General features: G+C 39.4%; 1 protein-coding gene across 2 annotated transcripts in view; it reads right to left on the minus strand.

Moving 5' to 3' along the window:
* PPM1B (protein phosphatase, Mg2+/Mn2+ dependent 1B) overlaps positions 1 to 16,945 on the minus strand; it is an 82,637-nt gene extending 65,692 nt beyond the window's left edge. For both annotated transcript variants that reach the window (XM_079940334.1, XM_079940333.1), the window contains exon 1: positions 16,530 to 16,945. The gene's annotated coding sequence lies outside the window, so the exon portion shown is untranslated. The remainder of the gene's footprint in view (positions 1 to 16,529) is intronic.
* Between the last annotated feature and the right edge of the window lie 3,057 nt (positions 16,946 to 20,002).

Consider the following 20,002-nt stretch of genomic DNA (forward strand, 5'->3'; position numbering starts at 1 on the left):
CAACGGCCATCATGACCAGATCCATGAAGCACTGCCTGCCATCATGAGGTATCAAAAGCTAGGAATGTCAGATTCTTTGGTACCAAAGGTACACTTATTATGAGTCACAGGATCTGCAGAAACCCCAAGTCATGCCCTCTCTTTTAAATTACCACTCCCCCCTCGACTTCTTTTTTACATTAAAAAAAATAAAAACAAAATGGTATGGGCGTTAAAACGAAGTAAACTTGAATTCAAATGCCAGCTCAACCACTTACTGTGTCACCCTGACCTAATTATTTAATTTCCTCAAAGCCATGATGTATTCATCTAAGAGACAGGAATAATAAAAGCATCTATATCACAGAGCAGTTGTAGTAACTGAAAAAGACAGTGCAGGCTAACTGCATAGGTCAGTGTCCAGCATAAAGTGCTTTACAAGTATTACCTATTATTATCATTATAATCCACAAATCATACCTTAGTCTATCATAAGCAACATAATACATAAAAATCAGATATGTTCAAATAGCAAAAAAAAAGTACACTTTATGTCCCAGATCAACTATTCATATATAAACTGACATTAGAAAATATCTGATGTTTAAGAGAATGACTGTCCTATGGATAATGTATTGAACTCTGAAGTTTTTCCAACTAGGCAAAACTATACTATTTAAATATTCTTTAAAAGCTTTTTTCATTTCTGAAATCCTTTCAATGACTTCTGAAACCAGCAAACCAAAAAAAAGTTTTAAATAAACTAGATATTATCAGACCATTTTAGTTGATTTTATATATATACATGTTTACTTATATTCCCAATATAGTAAAACCACTGCATTTGTCTGAATTACCTTCTCATATGTATAACTCCCTATTAGGACACATGAAGAGGTAACACCGGTGTTAGATAGCTTTACTGTCAAAAAACAGGTCACTTCACTACGAAAACCTCGGATTAGAGTCCAATCCATAAAGTTCCATTCTGCTGCCCAACTTGTCCTTGTTGCTGAAGACCCCGGCTGCTGTTGTTTTACGTATGATAAAATGTACCCATTTTACATATACAATTTGACGAGCTATGACAAACATATACACTTGTGTAACCACCACCACAATATACAGAACATTTCTATCACTCCAAAAAGTTCCTCTGTGCCCCTTTGAGGATAATCTCCCCATCACCTCTAGACTTAGGCAAACACTCATCTGCTGTCAGAGTAGTTTTGCCTTTTCTAAAATTTCATGTACACAGAATCATACAGTATGTACTCCTTTGTGTCTGGCTTTTTTCACTTAGCATAATGTTTCAGAGATCCATCCATGTTGTGTTTATCATTAGCTTGTTCCTTTTTATTGCTTCCATGGCTCTTGAAAATTTTGGGCCCTCAGATTTGGAAGAAGGCTGAGGAAAGCCCAAAGAAAGTAGTTTAGGCTGGTATAAAGAACACATCACCAGCTACCTGCATGTGTCCATTAAAAGCTTGATATTATAAGGTTAAAGCATTTTCCCCCTTGACCCTAACACTGTCTTTTTCAGCTCAAGCTGCTGAAATCAGAGGGAGTTCATGTCCTACCTGTATTTGACTACCTGGATGATGAAACAAGGGCTAAAGGTAACTTGGACTTTGTCATGATTTTATGCTTGTTCATTTTACTACAAGACTGACTTCATACATATTGACAGAAATGACCTTTCTTAACTTCAGCAAAGCAGCTCACGAATAAAATAACTGCTCTTCCTAATCCCAATAGTTTTTCAATTAGCAATGACAAAAAATAAGTTCAGGGCTACATGATTTTACTTCTGGTTGTTCTTTGTCCTCTTCTCCATCCTAAATAAATGACTCCAGATTACAAAAAGTATAAATAAATAAATAAATAAAAATCAGAGAGCAAAGGTTTCATGAAGCTTTTGGAGAAAATTTTATTTGCAGGTTTGATTATCTAATCATTTTAGTGCTATGTTTATAAGAAATTAGTGAAGTAGAACAGAACATGACTCTAAAGTACAATCATAATCCTAATATTCACCAAAGTGAATTTACTTTACCCTGGAACATGGTCATAGTATGAACAACTTATCTAGAATGTTTCATACAGAGAATATTTTCTCAAGATATATAACCATTATCAGGGCTTCCCTGGTGACGCAGTGGTTAAGAATCCTCCTGCCAATGCAGGGGACACGGGTTCGAGCTCTGGTCCAGGAAGATCCCACATGCCGCAGACCAACTAAGCCCACGTGCCACAGCTACTGAGCCTGAGCTCTAAAGCCCACATGCCACAACTACTGAGCCCGCGTGCCTAGAGCCCATGCTCCGCAACAAGAGAAGCCACTGCAACAAACAGTAGCCTCCGCTCGCCGCAACTAGAGAAAGTCCACACGCAGCAACAAAGACCCAACGCAGACAAAAATAATAAAGTAAATAAATTTATAAGAAAAAGATACAATATATAACCATATCAGTACAAAAGTCCCCAATATTCCTGGCAAAACAACTCAAACACTGATGCTTTGCTTGGTAGAATAGGCTCCTGCTCAAAAAAATTAGCTCATATATCAGTCTGGTCCTAAAAAGGAGGCTTCTCAAGACAAGGTACTTTGTGGCACTTCACACTACTGATAATTCCTCCCTTCCTGAAACTCTTGACACTTCTGCTGACTTTCAAAACACTCGAATTCAAAACACAATCATTCATGTTCATACTTTTTCCTTCAGCCTCCTAAATTCAAGAGGGAAGTGGGCCCCCCAAAACAGTAATTAGCCTTCAACCCAAAACATAGTATCTGCCCTCTGATCCAATCTCATTGCTTCAACCATCACTTCTAGATTGACTTCTCAGATGAATTTTAGTCTGGATTTTAATCATTAAGCTTGGTTGCTGTACACAGCTCTTTAAACATAACATAACCAAAATCTTCATCTCTGCCCCCAAACCACCTTCATATCCCAATCTAACTACTATTTGTATTAACTACCTGTTAATCTACCTATTCGTAATCTCTCTTTTAGTAACTTGGGCTAGAAACCATAAATCTTTTATATAAATCCAGTCACTACACACCATGTCCCAACACATCTTCCATTTAAGTATCTCATTTGTCCTCCATCATAATCTTGAGCCTTATGACCTATTCTCTGGATTATCTAACAGCCTCCTAATTGGTCTCCCTGACTTCAATCTCCCCTTCCTTCAATCCACCTTACAGATTACCACCAACTTGATTTCCCTAAAACATACCTTACCTGTTCCCAAAAGATAAAGTTGCTTCCCACTCCCCAACTAAAATTGAGTACAAAATATCCAGTCTGGAACCGTCTCTAACCTGCCCAGCCGAGGACTTACACAGGCCACGTACATCATGCTTACTCCCACCTCACAATTTGCCCTATCTCTTTAAGCTAACCAAATCATTCAACACGCCTATGAAATAACATCTCCTCCTTGATGCCTTCTTCAACCTTTCACCCCACCCTCTCACCATTCCTATACAATCATTCATATTCCTTTTAACATTTTCACCTTCCTTATCCCCTCACATCCTAATCTGTGACCTTGGCACCTAGCAAGTATTGAGTAAAATACACAGTAAGGTAAAAAATACTTCTTCAAGAAAAGATATCCTGTCAGCCATTCCAACATTCACAAAAATATTATATTGGAAGACTGATTAACCCCTATCATCCACTGTAACATTTATTAAGTACAGGCAGTTCTGGATTTCCAGGAATTTTACTTTTTGCATTTCACATTTAAAGCACCCAGACAACTACATCCACTTAACTGCAGACAGAGGACACACTAATGAATTTGTCACCTGGTTTGTTTCCAGATGCAACATAAAGCATCCCCAACTCCCTACCTCAGTGGAGCCCTACAGCCCTTTTTGAAAGCATCTTTGGCTCTAGGCCAGAATCCACTCCGCCTAGCTCTTCCTACGGGTCCTTGAGATTAGAGTCAAGGAAAGAAGCAGCAAGACTAAGCCCCGAGCAAAGGGAAGGAAAACAAATATACACAAAGGATTGTTAAGTATAAAGCAATCACTGTGTTCCCCTTCTCTCCCTCATATAACCATTCAAGCATTATTCTTCCAAGGATTCACTTCAATCCAAATACTTTTGGAGTCATTTTAAAACTGGCTTTAGGTTAAAATGTTTAATGTGTCATTTTATAGAGATACTGTCTAATTAATTCGTAAAAACTCTTAAACACGATTAACAAAAACACCAGCATTCTAATGGCAAAGTAAATCCATATCTATGCCAGTAAGATTTTGTCATTAAGAAAAAAACAGGGACTTCCCTGGTGGTCCAGTGGTAAAGAATCCGCCTTAAAATGCAGGGGACACCGGTTCTATCGCTGGTCAGCAAACTAAGATCCCACATGCTGCGGGGCAACTAAGCCAGAGCCCACACGCCCTGGAGGCTGCGCACCACCACTAGAGAAGAGAAAACCCGCCGGCAACAAACGATCCCGCCTGCTTCAACGAAGAACCCGAGTGCCCTGACACAGCCAAAAAAAAACAAATAAAATTTTAAAAAAAGAAAAAAACAAACAAGAAAATAGAAAATAGGGGAAATGATAATAGCAAATACACAAAAGGGGAAATTTAAATGGCCAATAAACATATGAGAATGTTCATCCTCACAGTAATAGGAAAATGCAAAATTAAGGTCACAATGAAACATAATTTCTCTCTCATCACATTGAGGGGGGGAAAGATTCTCAGTACCAAATGGAGACAAGGATATAGAGCTGTGCTGTCTGATACAGTAGCTACTAGCCACTTGTGACTAGTAAGAATCTGAAATGTGGCTAATGCAAATTGAGACTTGCTGTTAAACATAAAATACATGATGTAACTACAAGAAAATTTTAAGTTACATGTATGACCAACATTATATTTATATAGGACAGCACTGATATTGACATAGAGCAACAGGCACTTTTATATACCACTGGCCAGAGTATAAACTGGTACAGCCACTTTGGAGAGAATTTCAAAATATTTAGGTGGGTTGTAGGATAAGAATAACCTAAGTTCAGCAGTTATACTCCTAACTTCGTGCTCTAGAGAAACTCTCACACATATATACAAAAAGATGTAAATTATGTTTCAGCACGATTGTATATAAATACAAAAATAATCCAAATGTTCATCCAGAAACACTAGACAAAATGTGTTATGATCACACAATGGGATACTATGCAATACTATTTAAAAAGAGGAATAGATCAACAAGGAAAAACTTTGCAGAAATGTTAAGTAAAAAAAGCTAATTTTATTTAAAAAATTCCATATACAATCATGCTCAGCAGCTATAAACTATCTTAAAACAGTCCTATACGCTATTTTCACATAGATACACATGGAGATTGTATATGTGAGGGTAGGCACAAAATTCAAGACAGTGGGAAAGAAACGATGGTATCCAGGAAGATTACAGAAGGGCTTCAACTATACCGATAGTGTTCCATACCCTAAAATAAGCTGGGTAGTGGGTACTTTATGTTCTTTATTCTTTTTATGCCTGAAATATTTGTTTTAATATATGATTTTGTATACCATGTATAGCACTATAACTGGGTATACTTTATGGTTTGGGGGACATAAGCAAAAACTTCACAATTTTAATCATGCGAAAAGCAACCTTTATACCTTGAATAACATCAGCATGCAGGAGAGGCAACACTTAAACACCAATTATATAAAACACCAATTTTATACCACTACTAGCAACATAATGAGAAAAACAGAAGAATACAAATCAGGGGTCAGCAAACTTATTCTTTAAAGAACCAAATAGTAAATATTCGGGGCTTTGCAGGGCCATATGGTTTCTGTCACAGCTACTCAACCCTGCCATAGTAGTGGGAAAGCAGCCAGACAGTATGCAAACAAATGAGCATGGCTGTGTTCCAATAAAACTTTATTTACAAAAACAGGCAGCATACCAAATTTGGCCAGTGAGCTACGGTTTGATAACCCCTGTCAAGATCCATCTTTAAAAAAGAAATCAAGGGCTTCCCTGGTGGCGCAGTGGTTAAGGATTCGCCTGCCAATGCAGGGGACACAGGTTCAAGCCCTGGTCCGGGAAAATCCCACATGCCGCAGAGCAACTAAGCCTGTGCACCACAACTACTGAGCCTGCACGCCTGGAGCCTGTGCTCCACAACAAGAGAAGCCACCACAATGAAGAGTAGCCCCCACTCGCCACAACTAGAGAAAGCCCACACGCAGCAAGAAGACCCAACACAGCCAAAAAATAAAATAAAATAAAAATAAAATAAAATAAAATAAATATAATTTTTTAAAAAAATCAATAAATCCATTAAGTCAAAGTCTGAAGGAGAAATGGATTTCTATAGTAACAAAGTATGCCATGAATTACCTGGTAATCATAAAAGAGAAAATGTTTCTTGTCCATGGAGACATCTAGCAATCACCACCTTAACCCAGCAATCAAACTTAGTACCACAAATAGTGCGACGCAATCATTTTGTACCTCCTGATGTGATGTAATACGAAGCAGCATCACCTATGAAGTATCCCGGCCAAATGTTTAACCTGAATTCAACGCAGTCTTTAGTTAAGTTTTAAACAAGTTTAAAAAAAACAGACAAATTCTGAATACAGGACATTTTACAAAATAATTGGTCTCTTGAGAAAGTCATTTTTTAAAACTGGTGTTTAAATTTAAAAGTGAATTGAGACACAACAGCAAATGCAATGTAATACAAGATCCTCACTGGACCTTGGTATGGAGGGGAAAAAACTATATACATCTGGATTGGGGATTACATGACTTCTGGGGATTAGATAATTGTGTTACGTATGATAAAAATATTTTAAGTATTGAGGAAAATGTCATTTTTTGGAGATTCATACTTAAGTATTTAGGGGTGAAGTACATGATGTCTATAGTTTATTTTTAAATGGTTCGGCAAGATTATGGATGAAGCAAATAGGGCAAAAATATAAAATACCATCGAATTTAGGTGGTGGCATATATGAACTCAATGTACTGTTACAATATTCCATAGGATTAAAAATTTTCATAATAAAAACACCAGAATGCAATGAGATTATATACTTATTAAATTTTTTTCATCAATCTCCTCCACAAATATTAGTCTTAAGTTTCCCTAAAAGCTCTCAAGGTCCTAAACTTTCCTAAAGTTCACAACCCTGATGTTTTTCCTTTTAAGCATCTGATTTCTAAAAGTGAGAACAAGGCAATTACAAGGTAAGACAATCTAATTATACTGCCATTTGACTTTTATACATTTTATAAAGATTCTTAATATATAAAACATACTGATAATTCCTTTATAGCATTTTTACTTTTCACTTTGTATAATAATTCATATACACGTTTACTCCTTTCCTCATACCACACATGGCAGACTCAGATAATCTTTGTCCCCCAAAGTATCTAACACTAGCAGACAATATTTACTTACTAAATAAAAATTGAATAGCAGGAAATTTGTGTTCATACCTTTAACACGTTAAGCATCAAATCTTTGAGAAGGAATGCAAACCTCCCTCCCCTCTTCTTACTCTCTATTCTCCTCCCCCTGAAAGATACTGTTTTTATGGGAAAATCTATTCAGCAACTATTTATAGAATATAATATAGATACATGGATAAATCTGCACACAAAACTAACACAGTTGTTGTCCCTGTGTTGCTTACACTTTGGTAGAAAATGACAATCTTAAAACAGAACTCTTTTTTTTTTTTTTTTTTTTTTGCGGTACGCGGGCCTCTCTCTGTTGTGGTCTCTCCCGCTGCGGAGCACAGGCTCCGGACGCGCAGGCTCAGCGGCCATGGCTCACGGGCCCAACCACTCCGAGGCATGTGGGATCTTCCCGGACCGGGGCACGAACCCGTGTCCCCTGCATCGGCAGGCGGACTCTCAACCACTGCGCCACCAGGGAAGCCCCTAAACTTTTAATTATTATAAAGTGCATGTAAAAGTTCCATCTTAACCGGTACGTGGGCCTCTCACTGTTGTGGCGTCTCCCGTTGCGGAGCACAGGCTCCAGACGCGCAGGCTCAGCGGCCATGGCTCACGGGACCAGCCGCTCTGCGGCATGTGGGATCTTCCCGGACCAGGGCACGAACCCATGTCCCCTGCATCGGCAGGCGGACTCTCAACCACTGCGCCACCAGGGAAGCCCAGAACTCTTAATTTAAGAGTCAAAAGAACCTCAAGACATCAGATGGTCCAACCCTCTGCCTTAATGCAAAAATATTACATTACAGATTAAAGCCACTAAATTGGAGAAAGAATAAGTAACTCACAAAGTCACAGGATCATTAAAAGGTTCAGTGGGAACCTCAAACAGGGTCTTCTGCCTCCTGGTTTACCATATATCATTTAGTATAGCAATAAGAGAAAGCACTCAAATGTTCCAAGGCTCTATGGTAATGACTACCTGGAATACCCCAACCCAACAATTTTATGAAATATCCTCACTTAACAAACAAGAACACTGAGGCATAGAAACATTAAGTAACTTGCTTTAAATTACCCATCTACAGAGTGGTGGAAGAGGGATTCAAATCCAGGTGGTCTGACTTTAGAGTCTATGCTTCCAATCACCTTCCTCCTTTTGGAACTTTTTCCAAAAACATAGCCCACTCCTAGTACAAAGCTTTCTTACACTTAATATACACATACAAACATATGCAACAAAACAGTGCCAAGCATCCTACAGCATTACCTAAAAGCATAGAGTAGCAAAGATTCAGAAATATGTATCTAAATCTTTGGAAAAGACGCCTCATGCACATTTGTGAAACAGTAATTCTCACCTAGGTCTGTGGATGTAGACCAGTTTTCATTCTTAGGTGACTAAGAAGATAACAGATTTAAGGCCTAAAAACATACTCTTTTAATGTCATCACTGTTTGGCCAGCACCTCTGACCATCGTTCAAGTATAATCCTGAAGCTACTGCTATCTAGCATCTCCCAAACTTTGTTAGACAAAATATCACACAACCAGTTAACCATCACACTTATTTTTACCTTGTTAGATCGTTTTCAGTCCTCTTAAAACCCAGGGTCAGTGTTATTCCAGACAGCTCTCTATAATTAACTATGCATTTCTACTCCTTTATATTCAAAATATACCTTATACCTGACTCCGTAACTTGGCCATGTAATATATATCCGAACCAAGACAAAAGACCCACCTACATGAATTCTACTTTGTAGGATGGTCATAAAGTCTGAAAACATAAATATTATTTTAACATATTCTATAACATCAATAAACCATTTATTGTGTATGCATCTGTGTTTCCAGACCTGGTAGCCACCCTGTACTTAAATAAAAATCAAGTAAGCAAAGACAGAGGCACAAAAAGCAACACAAATCAAAAGTACAACAGCAAATAACCTGAACTAAAATACAAACCTATCTCTGAGAAAAAGACTCAAGATGTAAGATAAGAGCAATAACATTCTAAATCATCACTTAATCCTTATAAGCCTCTACTTCCCTTATGAACTAGAGTTAGATTTTATAAAACAAAAACAAAATGAAAGTATAACTTAACTCTATTATGTACTGAGCTAAAAGTTACCATTTCACTTTCACATTTTGATTCAAAACACTCCAGAAGAGCTGAACATAAAGAAGTTAAACTCAGTTTCCTTACATTTAGGACCTAGAACCACCAAAGCTTTAATTAAATTCTGAATCATATAAACAAACCCAATTATAAGAGATAATTTAAGAAATCAAGTAAGGTTGTTTTTGTCTTGTTTTTCCATCTAAAATACAGGCACTCAAAGATGTCCAAATGTTGAACAGCTTCATGAACCTGGTCTGAATTACAGTACTAAATTTAATATATTCAAAAGTACAAGTTCTTTTGCACATCAATTTTGATAAAAGTGATAAACACATTAAAAGTGAAACTAGAAATTTGAAGGCTTATTTGAGTGCTATAAAGGAGGTATCTTAGGTCATGAATGGAACTAGTGTTCATTTTTACATTGGGGCACTGAAATAAACACAAGTTGATTTGCTTTAAAATAAAAAAATCGATCTCAATTCACTGCAGCAAGCAAGATCACATGAAACTCTAACTCAATGACTCACTAATGAAAGCAAAAGACCATTATGCATTAAAACAAAAACAAACATCAAAGATCTCTCATGCTTATAAGTGTGCAATGTTTGCGTAAACTCAAGAAGAGCCATCTTTACCAAACTGGATCATCACTAGTAAAGTTAAAGAACAGAAGTAGAAAACTAAGCACCTACTTCATCATAAGTGCAAGAGGACATCCTCATCCAGAAACTTACAATGCAGGAAGACAAAGACACAACTTCAAGTAATATACCACAACTACGGAATTAAGGGACGCAGTGGCTATATACAGATCAATATGAGCACAATAAACCTAAGAGACAGATTGACTCCATCAGCTATCTTCAAGAGAACGGTCTTATAACTAGAGACAGAACAGCAGTCACAAATCAGTGACAGTATTTCAGACACTACTGGCCAACCATTAATCTTTCAGCTATATTCGCAAAAGAAGAGAAACAACAGGGTCTTTTCTAAACACAAATAATAACATATATTTTATAGGTACATCCCAAGTTATGGAGACCTGTTTACCCTCCTCCCATTTTCCCATCTTTTCTCCCATTCTCCTGTCCAAGAACCCCTCTATCCAAAGTTGGACAGTACATGGTGTTTCCCCCAGCTTCCCTCATGCCTAATGTAGGGATTTCTTTTTTTATCTTTGGCTCACATTTTAATCTTAGGTACAACAATATTTCCCCCTTCCTACTTCCTCTTTTCATATTCCAGTTTTTGTCCAGTTACAGAAAAACTCTTCTTCCCTCTCTCTTGTCAAAAATAGTAAAGCTCTAATCATAGCTTCTCAGCAAAGTGTAGAAAACACCATACATGCCAAATCCCACTCATAATTAAATCATCCACAAAGGAAGCAGAGTTGTAATGTAAATTAAGGAAGAGTTTGTCATCGGAACAGAAGATCTCCGAGGGCAGGGATTGTGTCTATTTTGTTGGGCCTCCTGCCTGGAATGGAACATTGCATATTAGAAGGCACTCTGAATGCAAGAATAATTGGGGCGTAAGAGGAGGGTAGCCCACAGACTAAATACTATTAAGCTCTACTGAATTTTTTTACTTCTCAATGGGTTGGTAGCCTAGAGAAGTAAAAGTAACAAGAAGCCTCTCATATCTAAACTTGATCTCCCACACATTCTACCATTTAGAGTTGCTTTGAGTTTAATTATTTGCTCTTTGTAAGAGACTAGGAAGGGCCACCTGTGTTCAATAGATATCACCAGTTCCTTAACTCAGAGTTCATTGCTTTAATCAGAAAAGGGAAAAAGAAAAACTCTTTGCCAAAATAGCTTAAGCACCCATGAGTAATATGGACACTCCTAGATTCTCCTATTCATAAGAACATCTATTAACCATCCCTTTTCAAGGTTAGGAGCGCACTTATACATACCTACACCAAGAAAATGCAATTATACTTAAGAATCAGTGACATTACCCTCAAGCTTTTAAAAGTTCTTTGAAATCCTTCAGAACTTCACAAATTTATCAAACCTACTTCTCAGGTATGTACTACCTATCAAACAAACTCTATACACTTGGCTTTTTTCTTATATAACAAACTTGATTATACCTAATAACATAACCACATTGGACAACAGTTTTCCATGAAAGAAAAGGTTTTTCATATTTCTTTCATACAAATGCACTTTTCATTCACAGCCTATTTTGAAATGGAGATCATTCTACATAGACAAAAAGCACCAGCAATACCAGACACAGGTCTTACCCTCCCTATATCACTACCAGTAATTGGTCCCATCTCTAAAAGTAAAACAAGTTCCTTAATATTAAATACAAGTCTTGCAATGTTTCTCTCTCATCTAAACTTCAGACCATGTTTTAGTAGATCTTCTTTTATTCAAAAGGATGCAAAACAAGTTTTCCAACTAGCATTATGTTTCTTAACTTTAAGATCTTTAATTTTCAAGAAATAAATCAATTTAAAGCCAATAAATATAATCTTGATATTTTAACATACTCCAAAAGAAAACTATGAATCCATTTTTAGCAAGTTACTATTAAACTACTTATTAAGTCATAAAAGCATGAAATTGGCAAACTATGCTTTAAATGTTACAAATCATGTTAAATGTCTAAATATATGAACAGGCTAAAACTACAATTGATTGTTAAACTACTGGGTTCTTCAGTAAGTTATTACGAAGGGTATCATGTTAAGATATTGCAGATGTGGTCAGAAGTTAGCTGTAGTAAAAGAAAAAAAAATTTACTTGAGAAATTCTGTGTCATGGCTTACCATAATTCAGAGCAAAATGTTTATGTCTGTCATTAACATTAAACTTAAGAGGAGAAATAAAACACTTGAAAACTTAAAAAAAAAGGTATGAGCTACCACATGGTATTTGTTTCCTAGGTTGCTAGATGATACTAAAAACTATATCTCAAAATCTTCATAACACCTGAGAAATGAAACTACAGTAGATAGACTACACTTTTGGAAAGCTTTATACCTTTATCAAGAATTCAGTGAAGACTTATTTTTATAACACTGATTCAACTACCTAATCAAATCACTCTAGTCTAAATGGTGGTGGTCTGGTCTGGGGACAAACCAGAGAGACAGAATGCTGAAAAGTGTAACTCAAGTCAAATCTAAACTAGGAGGTTAAATCACCTTAGAAATGTTTCATTTGAAAAAAAGATTCAAAAATGGCTAATCAGAGATATAAGCATATTTAAATTAGTTGGAAAGATCAAAAGTGATTTTATTTTAAATCAATGTTTTGATGTAAAGAAGTATCACCAACAAAGACAAGAATAAAAAACAGATTATGAACCCCATGTATCTTTTTTTTTTTTTTTTTTTTTTTTTTGCGGTACGCGGGCCTCCCACTACCGTGGCCTCTCCCGTTGCAGAGCACAGGCTGCGGATGCGCAGGCTCAGCGGCCATGGCTCACGGGCCCAGCCGCTCCACGGCATGTGGGATCTTCCCGGACCGGGACACGAACCTGTGTTCCCTGCATCGGCAGGCGGACTCTCAACGACTGCGCAACCAGGGAAGCCCCCATGTATCTTTTTCTTCACCTGTACTTGTTAGATCAGCTGCTAGAAGCTGATGACAAGCTCTGTTACTTTATAAATTTTATGACAGTCAAGCAAAAACTATAAAAATCAATACTCCCCAAATCGACACTATTTTACCTTCACCGTTCAGTTTGAGTACAGGATAGTGAGATGGGTAGTAATCCAGATTACACTTTTGTAGTTTTCTCAATTTCTAGGAATTTTATTCATATCCCCAATTACTCAATCCTCCTAATCCACACAGTGTGAAAAATCATCAAAAATCCATATTCCCCAAAATTCTCTTACCACTCATTGTAATTTTAACCTAAGTATTACTTAAATAAATTTTCCTATTAGAATTTTGGAACTTAAAAAAATTTTAACTCTTAGAACTCTGATACTTCAGTTGCTTCCCTACTAATTTTTCCTTAAATCAGTGAACTGTGAAAGGCATATTTCACAAAAAAGTAAAATGCCATGTATATTTTAATAAGTGAATTTTATTCACCTTATTAATATCTTATGAAGGACTACTGTAGAGTTCTATTTTATTTACCTTCTATGCTAGATAATGTCAAAAAATACTTTTAAATAATTACGTATAATATACAAATATTCATATAATGTAGATAATACATGTAACTACCACCACTGAGTATGGGGGGGAACATTCACTCCCAGTATCACGTGCAATAAATGTTTACCAATCCATCTACAAGGACATGTTTGCAATCTTTCCACTACTGGCTCAGCCAGTTTTCAATGAAACTCCACAATCGCTAAACAATACTATGGCAAATCCTACTCTTCCACGAATGCCAAGAGATAGTGTATCAGCGTCACATTTTAATTCAAAAAACTCCATTAAAAAAATGTACGTTATAAGAAAATAAACTTTCAACGACAGCCACTTTTTCTGACCTCGTCAACTTGTGAATGAGGCGTTCTTAGAAGCACAGATATTTTAGACACTATATTATTCCTTCAAATGCTGTAATCTTAAGGGATTTGGTAATTACATGTGAATTACTAACATAAGCTAATATTTACTGACCTATCAGACAAACTGAAAAGGCTTTCACCTGTTCCTGGAGTCTTTATAGAAATCACCCAGTATAAGAAAACAGGTGTTGAAAGCTCTGATGGTCACATCACAGAGAATAATCACAACATGAACAAATCCAAAGGGTAATGTCCAAGAAACTGGGGAAATCTTAACTAACGGGTATGAAAGATCAAATAAAAATACTATTCCATGCTGACAGTGCAACATAAACACTGCAGAAACTGTAGTAAGACTTTTTATGAGAGCAAAAATAAATGAAGAGGAAAAAAGACAAACAACCATTTAAAAAAAAAAAGATAAAGAAGACACTGAGAGAAGGTAAGAAACACAGTAAAAATCAGGATTATCCCTGAAAGAAAATCTGTTGACTAACAAAATCTGTTCTAAATACTAAATAAAAGTTCTATTGAAACAACCCATTGTCCATTCAAGAAGCCTACAATATTATTCCTTTAAGAAATTACCATTTCAGGGCTTCCCTAGTGGCAGAGTGGTTAAGAATCCACCTGCCAATGCAGGGGACATGGGTTCGAGCCCTGGTCTGGGAGGATCCCACATGCCGCGGAGCAACTAAGCCCATGTGCCACAACTACTGAGCCTGAGCTCTAGAGCCCGCGAGCCACAACTACTGAGCCCGTGAGCCACAACTACTAAAGCCCACATGCCTAGAGCCCCTGCTCGCAACGAGAAGTCCCGCACCGCAACGAAGAGTAGCCCCCACTCGCCACAACTAGAGAAAGCCCGTGGGCAGCAACAAAGACCCAATGCAGCCAAAAATAAATAAATTAAATAAATAAATTTTTTAAAAAAAGAAATTACCATTTTAATAGTAAAACTGCAACTGTATCTTTTTAAAAGGCTATACACTTGGAAAAGACTACTATAATAATTAGAACAACTTGCCTCACCATTTATTTAGAAATGCTCTATTTAAAAGCAGGCCAACAATAGGAACTTTGCTATTGCACAACAGAGAAAGTAAATGAAATAATGTCTATTAACATTCAGTGTTGATAACATGTTTCTGCATCTCCTAGAACATACTGATCTACGCTAACCTGAACAATTTACCACTTCCACATCCATGCAGTAGCTCAAATAAAATGAGTTCCTGTGTTAATCCCACAGTAAACCTCGGTAATTCTCACATCACAGGAGTTGTAAACGTTTGTTAACAGAAAAAGAATGTTTTTCCCAAAATAGCTACATAACTCTTAAGACTACTCAAATTCCTAAATAATCCTTTTTACAAGTCTCCCACCAACTTTATTTTGATACATTAAACATGTGGAGCCTATTTTAAAAGGTATTTAACAGTGACTTCATCAAAACAGCTTCCTAGTTGTTCTCATGTCTTTTTTCTAAAGTTTTCAAATTGTTTTTAAGCCAACTTGAATAGTGATGAATGTGAGCCGCTATCAAAACGCTTAAGAAGCATTCTGCCAAACAAGATGGGCAAAAATGTTCTAGATCTGCTCAATCTGACATTAGAGGTCATGCAACTTGAAAAATGAAATAACTATTTCCAACACTCATTGAGCCCTTCATTTTAAACATAACTTCAGGGCTATTTCCACACTCTACATTTAATAATACAATTTTTTAAAAAGGATGTTAGGCTCGGTGAAATCAGAAACTGATCTGCCACTTAAAGCTGGTGAGTCTATTCTTAATGGGCCTCTGGTAGATTTGGGATACTGACGATAGCAGTTTCATTTAAGAACTTCACTAGTAAAAAGAATGACACCCGAAAAGGATTGCTGGGGAAGACAGGGAAGAGAAGACCGGAGTCTCCTGAGAAAAAAAAGATAAACGATTTAAATAAAGTCGCTAAGGAGGAAGGAGGTGGTGAGACGCGCAGACAGAAGAGCGAGAAAGAAGATTTAACGAGGAAGTGAAATGGAGCGCAGAGGAAGGCAGAAGCTAATGAGGAAACAAATGGGAAAAGGTAGTGTTTTCAAACAGGCATGCACCAGGAAGGGACGAGTTACGGCCTGGAGTAGCCCCAGTGCTTTCAGGTGAAAGAGATGCTCGCAGAGAACAGGGACAAGCAGTTTACTTCCAGGCTTTCGAGCAAACTAAAATTCCCTGCCCCGAACCTCTCCCAGCCTCGGCCGAGCGCGGAGGCGGCGGCTGGGGAAGGGGCCTAGCCAGGAGCCAGGCCCGGCGTTCCGCTCCTCTGGGCTCCGCGGCCGAGGGAAAGAGGCGAGGATTAAGCGGGGAGAGGTCCCGGCCGCAGCTCGGCGGCACCCCGAAAACGGTCCGGGGCCTCGGCGGTGCCCGCGAGCCGTTCCCCCTGCGGCGGGGCGCCCAGCGGCCTTACCTGGGGCGAGGGAGGGAGGCGAGGTCTAGGGCGTCCGCTCGCGCCCGCCGCAGAACCCCTCTGCTGCACTCAGCCCAGGCTTCCAACGGAGGCGCGACCCTGGCTCAGCCGCCGCTTCCCCCTCGGGGTCTTGGCCACCGCCTCCGCCGCCTCCGGGGCTGTTTACACCGTTGGGCCCCGCACGCCGCCGCCGCCGCCGCTGCCGCCTTCTCTCCACCCTAGCGCCGTTGCCGATTCGGCCGCCGCCACCTCCTCCGCCGCAGCCTCGTCTCTCTGGAGCATCTTCCAGCCACCGAACCCTGAGAAACAGAGACTCCAGCCGCGCCGGCAGGAAACTCCCCCGCAACTGCTAGGGGGACGAAGCGGTCAGAACACCGGCGGCTTTTCCGCCATTGAGCAGCAGCCGCTCGGCTCCTTCTGCAACCCCCCTCCCCGCACCCTGTCCTTCCCCGCCCCTCGGAGAGCCCCACCCCCAGCTCCCACCCATTGGCACGCCGCGCGGTATCTCGCTGTACCCGGTTTGCTGGACGGCCCGTCAATCACCGCCCTCCCTCCCAGTCCCGCAGCCCCTGTGCCGCCGTCCTTAGTTTTCCCCGCCCACAATGCCCCGCCTCTGTGTTCCTAATTTCCCATTGGGCATCAGTGACCACCTTCAATTGGCAAGGTCAACTATCCATCAAACACCGCCCACTGTGTGAGACCCAACCCTTCATTACCCTTTACTTCATTCAGCCCCGCCTCTGCTATACCTCCGGACGTCAGGGACCAACCCACCCTAACAGCCATACGTAGAGACCGTCGTCAATCAAATAACGCCCACCTGCGCTCCGCCTCTCAAAGCCCGAGTCCTAGCGATAGTCTTTTCTTATTGGTATAAAGGGTGGCCCGAACTCTCAATCATTGGCTTTCTCTACATGTCCGTCACGGAACCAATTTCCAAGTCCGTCACACCGGCTTTTTTTAAATGAACGCGCAAAAGGCGGGGAAGTATTCGAAAAGCGATTGGCTAGTCTTCGGAAACGGTCAAACCCAGAGTCTTTGCGGAGGCTTCTCGTTCTGTGAGGACCATGTCCCTTTATTTTTGACCTCCAAGCCTCGCGTAAAACAAACGCCATAAAGGAGCCAGCGGGCTGTCCAATTATAGGTGTGGAGGCCTAGTCCCACCCGGAATTGCAGGGGGTTGGCTGCTGATTGGCAAACAAAGTCCTACTAGGCCCCCATTGGAGGATATAAACGCCTCTCTTAGACGTCGAGACGGGAAGGGAAGGCGCAGGCGAGGACAAGAAGCGATCTAGGGAGAGGCGGTTGTTTTGCTTTAGCCAGCGGGTGGGGCGCACGCGGGAGAGGGAACCTCGGGAGGCAGGGCTCTGGAGGGGGTGTTGCGGGGAGGGGAAAGGCCCGGATGCTCCCTAACAATGAAATCATCGCCGACCAATCAGAGCAGCTGAACTGGGATACCTGCCTAACCTGTCCCCAGAAGCGAAGAAAATGAGTTAGAGAGCGGGAAATTGGGGTGTCAGGAGAGGACAAAAAGCGACGTGAGAAAATGAGACAGGCGATCCCTTCAGGAGGATTCTGTGCTGTTAGGGGTTATTTTTATTCCTTCTCGGCCCGCACTGCCTGGCATTCAGCCCTTGACATTTCCGTGTTTTGTTTCTTAGTCAACGTTGATTTTAGAAACTCTTGGCCTAGTCTTTGACATTCGTTCGCTCCACAGTTATTGAACGCCTGCTATTTGCCAGGCACTGTTCGGAGAGCTGAAGTACAAAAATTAGGTATAAGATGATGGGTGCTATAACTGAAACGTGGTGACGGTGAAGTAAAGGATCTCCTGTGAGTAAGTTTACGGAGGAAGGCTTCACAAAGATACAGGATTAGTCTAGAATGAATGACTCAATAGGAGGGTGAGGGAAGTGGACTTAATTCTTCCAGCAACTGAATTAGACTAAAAGGTACTGCCAGGTTAATCTGCCCCTCCTCCACCCCCAAGAAAAGAATGATAACTAGAGTGTAATGAAGGCATTCTAGTACCTTAAGACACTTTTTTTTTTTTTAATGAAAATTCCCTGAAAAAGAATTTAAACCTTATTCATACTTCGGTGTAAATTGGTTTGGGTAGACAATTTAAGGTAAGATCCAACAGAGTGCTGTTCAGCTTAAGGGCTGTCAGTGTTTGCGGGAGAAGGGCAAATTTAAGAATAGGGCAGTTGTCCTAGCCATGGTGAGGATGGCAGAAATAAAGACTTGATTGCAATTCAGATGTCTTGATCTACTCAAGTTTGTGTAAGGATAGTGTTTCTTACAGCATGGTGGCTAGACCACCAGCATCAGAATCACCTGGGGTGCAGATTCCTGGGTCCACTCACATCTATAATATCAGGGACTCTGGGGACAAGACTTAGTTGAATTTTTAAACGATTCCCCAAGGTGGTTTTTATGAACACCAAAAATTAAGACCTTCTAGCATAGGTAATGAAGACACCATAAACTAAAATTCAGTTTCCCTACTTCTGCACCTTGGGAAGACAGATAATAAGAAAAAGAAGTAGACCCATTTAGATTTTGCCTCTCCCTTGTCCCCTTTATTATCAGTATGGGATCATACAGTCCTCAGGAAATATTTCTTCAATGACTTATAAAATCTGTTTCTTTAAATCATACTCCTTTGCCTGACACACCTTATATAGGGGTAAGGGAATCTAGGATCCCAGCTTCCAAAACAGGAATCATGCTAAAGATCATAAAAATGGAGACATCTAGGGACCCTTGTCTTGAGAATCCAAGCAACCGCAAAGGGCATCAGAGAATTTTCTTGGTCTGCTTGATGTCCTTCTCACTTTCCCTTGGTTGACCTCAAAATTAATACAAAGCACAATCATTTAGTTGGGCTCATCATGCATTCTTTGAATCACTAAAAATAAGGATGTTTTGAATACTGTTCTAGGTGCTGAGAATATAACAGGGATCAAAAAGATTTTAGGTTAACTTTGTTATATACTTTATCTAATTAAAACACTAAACCAATAGAGAAGGTCCAAGAAGATTCACAAAATTGATGTGTACCATTATAACATATAATGTGTCAGAAACATTGAGTACCATCATAGTGGGCTCTTCTACAAACTAGCTATGTGGCTTCAGCTAGTAACTAAGCTATCTTCAGCTAGTCAACAAGCCTTGGTTTGCCCTTCTGTAAAATAGCAATCATAACATCTTCCAAAGTCAGATGAAGAGCTTTAGACACTCTCAGTAATAATACAAAGCACTCCCCAATACATAATTTAAAATGGAAATAATACTAAACGTAATGTAGAAAAGGTTCTAATTTTTCCAATGTTGACTATAGTATTCTCAAGTTCTTTTTTAAATAAGACATCAGATATCAATTTTTTCCAAATTTGGGTGCCCCAGTTTTGCTGGGGCACTAAGCCCACACTTGGTAATCCAGTGCTGCCTACTTCACGTGACTATTT

This window comes from Stenella coeruleoalba (genome assembly GCF_951394435.1).
Source record: "Stenella coeruleoalba genome assembly, chromosome: 13".
In the NCBI taxonomy this organism is placed as follows: domain Eukaryota; kingdom Metazoa; phylum Chordata; class Mammalia; order Artiodactyla; family Delphinidae; genus Stenella; species Stenella coeruleoalba.